This window comes from Anas platyrhynchos, chromosome 6 (assembly GCF_047663525.1).
Source record: "Anas platyrhynchos isolate ZD024472 breed Pekin duck chromosome 6, IASCAAS_PekinDuck_T2T, whole genome shotgun sequence".
In the NCBI taxonomy this organism is placed as follows: Eukaryota; Metazoa; Chordata; class Aves; order Anseriformes; family Anatidae; genus Anas; species Anas platyrhynchos.
In genome coordinates, this window is record NC_092592.1 from 35,629,466 (window position 1) to 35,636,279 (window position 6,814).

Genomic DNA, 6,814 nt, shown 5'->3' on the forward strand with positions numbered 1-6,814 from the left:
CTGGGCAGAGGCTAGGGAAGAAGCCAGAGAGGACAGCTGAAGATGTTTGGGCAGGAAGCACTGAGGTAACCCCGAGCATGGACAGGGCATCAGTTGTAGGTGAGGTGATGAAGTACCTCCAAGGGGTCAGCATCAGCATTCAGTCAGGAAATGCCGAGGTTCCTCAGGGAGCCGCAGCGCTGGCATTTTGGCAGGTCGCACCCTGCAGCAGTGTTTTGGTGGGAAAGGCTGAGGTACCTCAGAGGAGGGCGGTGTGGCACCATTTTGAGGGGAGGCACAAAGGTACCTCAGAAAGGGAGCAGCAGGAGGTATGGAGGGAAGCGGTGAGACACCTCAGAAAAGACAGTGCCAGCAGTTTGGCAGCTAAAAGCTGAGGTAACTTGGAGAAGATGGCGATGCTGTTTTGGCAGGAAACCTGGCAGCACCTCAGGGAGGGGAGAGCAGAAGGCCTTGGTGGGAAGCACTGGCAGACCTCGGAGAAGACAGCGGCAGCATTTTAGCGAGAAATGCTGAGGAAGTCGGAGAGGGCAGGCTAGGGTACGGCAGGAAATGCTGTGTTACCTCAGAAATGGGACAGCGGGAGGCTTTACAGAAACACTGAGCTGCTTCAGAGCGGGCAGCGTCAGTGTTTTGGCAGTTGACACTGAGGTGACTTTAGAGGAGGCGATGGGAACGCTTTGGAGGGAAACGCTGCGGTACCTCAGGGGAGGCTGTGGCTGTGTTCGCAGTTAGCGCTGAGGTACCTCAAAGCAGGCAGCTGAGGAGGGTTTGGGGGTGCTTCAGAGAAGGCAGCCTGTGGCAGGTTTGTGGGGAAGGCTGAGGCAGCTGAAAAAAAATAATAATAAATAGCAGCAGGATGGCTGTGACAAAATGGTGAAGTGCCTGAGAAGGTGGGACAGCATCCAGGTGAGGTGGAGTACAGCTGAGCATGGCATTTCAGCAGGAAGGGTGGGAGACACAAGGGGAAACAAAGAAATACTCTACAACTGAAAGGATAAAGAAGATATGGTAACAATGTGAAGGTACCATATGACACAGAAAAAGACTAAACAGAAAAAAAGAGTAAGAATTTTAGTGAGAAAGTTGAGGCAGATATGAATTATGACATGCTTTTGGCTCAGGTCACGGAGGAGAATCAGCTCAGGTCATGGAGGAGCAGCCTTGAACACTTGATGCCCTTTCTTCCTTTGCATTGGCAACCTCCCTGTAAGCAGAGCTTGGGACTTTGATGTTTCTTGTTGTCCTTTTGCTATATTGCTCCTTTGGCTTCCTGGGGAGTGAGAACCATGTAACGTACCAGTACAGGACCCTTCAGTTTGTGTCTGCTTTCCCTCAGATTTACTGTGGGGAGTAATCTTCATTAACGTCACAAATTGCTAATGGTAGATGTAGCCATGACTTCTTTCTCATCCACCATACAAATGACCAATTGTTATTGGTGTTTTGTTTTTTTTTTCTTCTCCTTCTTCTTCTTCTTTTGCTATGTAGACTACGGTTGGATTTTTCACAGCAAATCCATACACTTGTAAAGCAAAATTACCATCTCCCGGAAAGAAACAGAGAGATGTCCTTGAGATGTAAGCATTGTATTTCAACTGTACAAGGAAACAATTAAGACAGTACACGCTTGCAATAAGTACAGTAGGATCAGTCTTCAGGATGATCTCTCAGGGACTATGCCTTAGGAAAAAAAGGAAGTGAACCAAACTGTGTGGTGTTAACAAGACAGAAATATGATATTGCCCAAATCAGATTCAGCAAAACTAATTATATTGTCAGTCCTTGAAAGGCTCATGAAAAAGGTCAGTTTTGTGTCAGACAAGGAGTAGAATTACATCCAGTAATTCAGATCTCATCAGCATAGTGTCTGCACATAGAAATGGCTATTGCGATGGCCCAGTCGGAGTTCTGAGCTGTGGGCACAAATGTGAAACGTCTGTTTCTTTTCTCACCATGATAACAGTTCTTTTCCGTGCCTAGAAAATCTTTGTAGGTTATTAGTTGAGAACTATTTCTGAATTACGTAAAGCTACCAGACTGTCATTCCCCACTAACATGCTGCAAAACCAGTGGCAAATGTTGTAGAATTTAATCTTGTCTTTGTTGCAGTGATATTGCAGCTGTGATGATCCAAGCTAAGGATATAAAACCATATATAAAACCATGACAGAAAGGTTAGCAGTTGGAGTAAAACAATATATTATATCAGGCCAGCTCACATCATTGTGAAAAAAACAGACTTATTTCAAGGAATACAAGCTTTTGACTTTTTTTAGGGAGAAGTTTTGCAGGGAGCATTTATGATCTCCAAAGCATGTCTGCTTTCCAATTACATTGGTTGGTCTAGTAAAATAAGTTTTTCTACTGACAAATCTTAAGGGGCTTTTTTTTTTTTTTTTTTTTTTTTTTTTTTTTTAAATGGCAATACTGTTTATCATATGGGACCCTTGCATTTTATCCTGTTTGGTTCTGCCATGACCAGCAGCTCTAAAGATTTCTAGCTGGTGCAGAGCTCAACAGAGAAATTTTTAGCAGATACAGGTACATGTGCATGAATGTGCACATGTAACACAATGGGTTTAAGAGAATGATGACACATAGAGCAACAACAGTACAGATTATTCCTTGCTAATATAATACTAGAAAGACCAGACTATTTAGTTGCTGTACATACATTGCCCAATAGAGAAAAAAAAAAAAGAAAAAAAAAGGTCATTCTCTGGTTCATGATATTGTAACTTTCTTCTACACACTCTCTTTCATACTCGCCACACGCCTGTTCTGCATGCCTGGGGGTAGCTAACAAAGCCCCCACTGCAAGATGTGCAGAGGTACATGAATGCACCGGGACTGTGTAATATTAGGGTAATGTTATGTTAGGAAAAAAATCATCAAGCATGTTATGAGCAGCTTAGGTTACATGTTGTAACAAGTGAACATATTGTCAATGGAAAACAGTGATGCTTACACTGCTGTGAGCCATGGTTTTCCTTTTTTTTTTTTTTTTTCAGAGCTCGATAACAAGTACTTTTTCCCATCTGTATTTTCTCCTGTGGTAAAAAAAAAAGATGATTTTTATAGGGTTTATGGGAGGGCTTGTGATTCATCAGCCCTTCAGAGCCACAACCACCTCTAAACATTGTATTTATAAGCTTTGAAGATGAATATAACAGAGGAAATAAAAGTAATAATCCCAGAGTGGGCAACGCTTACACAGATTGGGAGGGGTTAAGGAGCAGGGCAAAGACCACAGAGGGGTTGTTGGGAAGGAGGAAAAAGAAAAAGAGGGGGAGCTGAGGACTGCACATCCTCTTGGGAGTGGGTGCTTTGTTCTGCTGTAGTCCAGATGCTCATAAATCTCCCAACCTGGTGGAGGAAGACCTGTCTTGAAGCAAGATGCTGCTTAATACGAGAGTGCTGCCATAGAAGTAAAACTTCAGGTTGGCTGGATTTACCCGCACCGTGCTTTTGGACACTGAAGTGTCCAGCTCAGCGCTTCCATAGGCAAACTAAGAGATGATGGTGATGTGAATGATGGTTTTCACAGCGCAGCGACAGATCCAACTTGGATATTCTGTGATTCTTTGATATGTCACCCCCCTCACCCCTTTTTTTCTTACCCAGTTCGGGAGCTTTGCTGTGACACCAGTTCTGTACACAAGGACAGCTGAACCTTAACAGCATAACCATGAGCTACTCTTGGCAGCACTCAGATCCGCGGCTTTCCCTTTTGTTCGCCCCTACCCCACCCTTCTGGGTGTCTGGCGAGGTGTCAGTTGTGCTGGTATCCCCGGGTATCCCTCACTGAAAACGCTGAACCCTAAAAAAACTCCCCGCTGCCAAGATCTGCATTTCTAGCTCGGCTCTCCTCTGAAGTGGGGGGAAAAATGAAAGAAGAGGGGAAAAAAGACCGAGTCGGTTTTTGGCAGCGCTCCTCTCACAGAAGAACATTCCACACTTTCACATGAAAGAGATTTTTAGCAAACCAGAGCAAAGAGTCAAAATGACAAACACAAACAATTACAAAAAACTGCCACACTCAGTAGTTTTTCTGACTGCTGCTAGTGGCTTAGTAAGAGTTTGGTTTGTTGCCTAATCTTGAGCTCAGAAAAAGACAGTTCATCTATAAGTTTACAGTGCTATTGGCCCGGCTACAGAGGATAAGATTTCCCTGAAGTCTTTGCCCAAGGCCTGATGATGACTCCAAAAATAACAAGTCGCCTTGAGGTTGGAAATTTTGGTTCAGAGAGATTTGGTTCATGTTCCGTAAACGATACACAAATATTCATCCGAGAGGATGGAAAACGCTTAGAAGCTACATAACGTAGCGAACAAGACCGGTCCTGAGATGGAAATAATTTGCTTAATTCTTTGCAGCGCTGCTGTCACTCGCAGCCATCTGTTCGCTGGGACTCCGCTGATAATCTATGAAGCAGCCTGGGAGATGAAACCCTCCGAAAACAGAGATCACAAGGAGTTCAGATTGCTTTACAGTAGGGCAGGAAGTGGGTGGGGGAGAGGGAGGAAAGGATGAAATGTACAGCTCATACTCTGTTGGCTTCAGGATGAAAGCTTTCTCTGAAAAAAAATATATAAAAATGTTAATTTCGTATTTCCTCCATGAGAGATGGTGTCAAAGACGTGGAGCAGCAGCCAGAGGTGTTCCATGAGCCCTGTCGCGTTCATTACACAGTAGCTTGCAATTTCAATCCAAGAGGTCTTCTCTAAACCTGTGGGTTTGCCACCACCCAGTAGCCTGCTTGGGATGCTCAGAAGCCGGTTTTCCAAGGGTAGATAACAGAGAACAGAGAGAACAGCAGCAGCAATGGATTTCCCACTCATGTAGGGAGCGATGTGCTCCTGCAGGGAACACCAAAACGCTGCCACTACGATTTGGTGATGTGCTGAGCTCTGCAGCCCCAGCAGTGTCCGTAGCAGTGTTGCCTTTTACCTTCAATGTGTGCACTTTCTTGTCAGTACCTCTTTGCAGACTAAAAGGATGGCATCGTGCTTTTTCGTTATGCTCCTCGCTGTCTGGTCCTGCAGCACTTCAGGTGTGCAAAAAGGGCATCTCTCTGTTGCGTGCACTGCTGTTGTGAAAGAGTGGCTAAGGCCCAGCATGCAGCCCATGGAAAAAGTCTGCAGTCAGTACATACAGAACGGGAACCGAGAAAATCTCGTATTAGACTGTTCCTCCAGACTGTGGATTGAAAAACCCGAGAGGTTTTAATTTACCTCTAGGTTTGTCCCTTTGTTGTCACTCTGGGAGAGCTGCGCTGCCGCAGCTGTTACCATAAACCCGTTCGGATATCTCCAAGTCCCACCTCTGCGCATGAATGACACGGAAAAACACTTGACATCTATCTAATCAAATGGTCGCAGGCAACGATAACCCCCAGGCAGCTGAGACAGGACTGAAAAAAAAACACAACAAAACGGAAACCACATTTGTTAGTGCTGATACAGCTCTCGCTGCCAGCTGCACGCTGACATGGTGCCTTGGGAGCCCTGGTGGCCAGGATTCCCCTGGGCTTGGGGGTCCAGCCAGGCAGAACGACCTGCGGAGAGACCTGGGACTCCTTTGGGAAAACTCACACTGCGGGGTTGCTGCAGCCACGCTCTGGTGAGGAAATGACCCAGCACTGCTGGAATCTGTGCAGTAAAAGGCGAGCTGCCACGCACTCAGTGCACCCCCAACAGCAATTTCAGGGCACAGAGCCTCCATGTCCTGCACGACCAGCCTCACCCAGGCAGCTGCAGGACGGCCTCGCTGCCACCACACATTATTGGCAGTAATTATTGGCAGTAATTTAGCCGTGAAATGGGTTTCTTGAGACATAAGGGATGGGTAATACGTTGAGTTTGAGGAAACGAAGAGCTGTGCCCTTCCTTTCTTCGCAGCTATTCTCAGCTGTCAATATCCCTACGTGTGATTCTGCCAGGAGCCAGGAGAGGGTGCTGTTAAATTTGGCTTTTATTTCATGTACCCAAACAGCAACCACTAAACTGCTTTCCCTCCTCCTTCCCCCACCACGCCAACCCACTCAGTACTGGGCCCTTTTTAACTCCCAAATTAAGTGGATTTGCCACTCTTATCAGCCAAGACATGAGTAGTTGTGCTGATGAAAAACATCCCTCAACTATAATAGAGCTGCTAAATCACAGCGATCACAGTCACACAGCAGCTGCTGAGGGCTTGTATGGCAACCCAGTAAAGTTACGTGGGTCCTCTGGATAAAGGACACCCCACAGTTTGCTTTTAATGGTAAAAAGAGCACTCAGAGTCCTTGGACAGGAGCTGTGCTGGATTTGAAACAAGAGGGAGCTGCCTCTGGGACAGGGCAATGGACACGGCCATGTGAACATCCTGGTGTGTCAGGGGATGCCGTCTGGCAAAACTAGTTAACTTTGTAAGACTCGCTGCTCTGTCTGTAGGATGAAAAAACACAATTTTTAAAAAGGGAACTCTCATGCTTTTTCAGGTTTGAACCACTGTCCTCTCTCTGCACCACAGGCCTAGTTAGATCTTAAAGCAGATGCAAGTGCTACTGGTTTAACTCCATCTGTACCTTCAGTAAAAATATAAGCATGTTCTCAACTGTTACTGAAACCTTTCTGTACAGTCTTTCAAACCCTCTTTCTCCACATCAATGGGTTAGCAACTTGAAACAAGCACAACGGAAGAAACAGAATGAAAAAAAAAAAAAAAAAAAGGAGATGAAGGTACAAGCATCTGCTGTTTGAGTGACTTTCTGTGCTTTTGTTCAACAACAGCTGACTCGGAAGTGAAACCCACTGTGCCATCCCAGCTTCC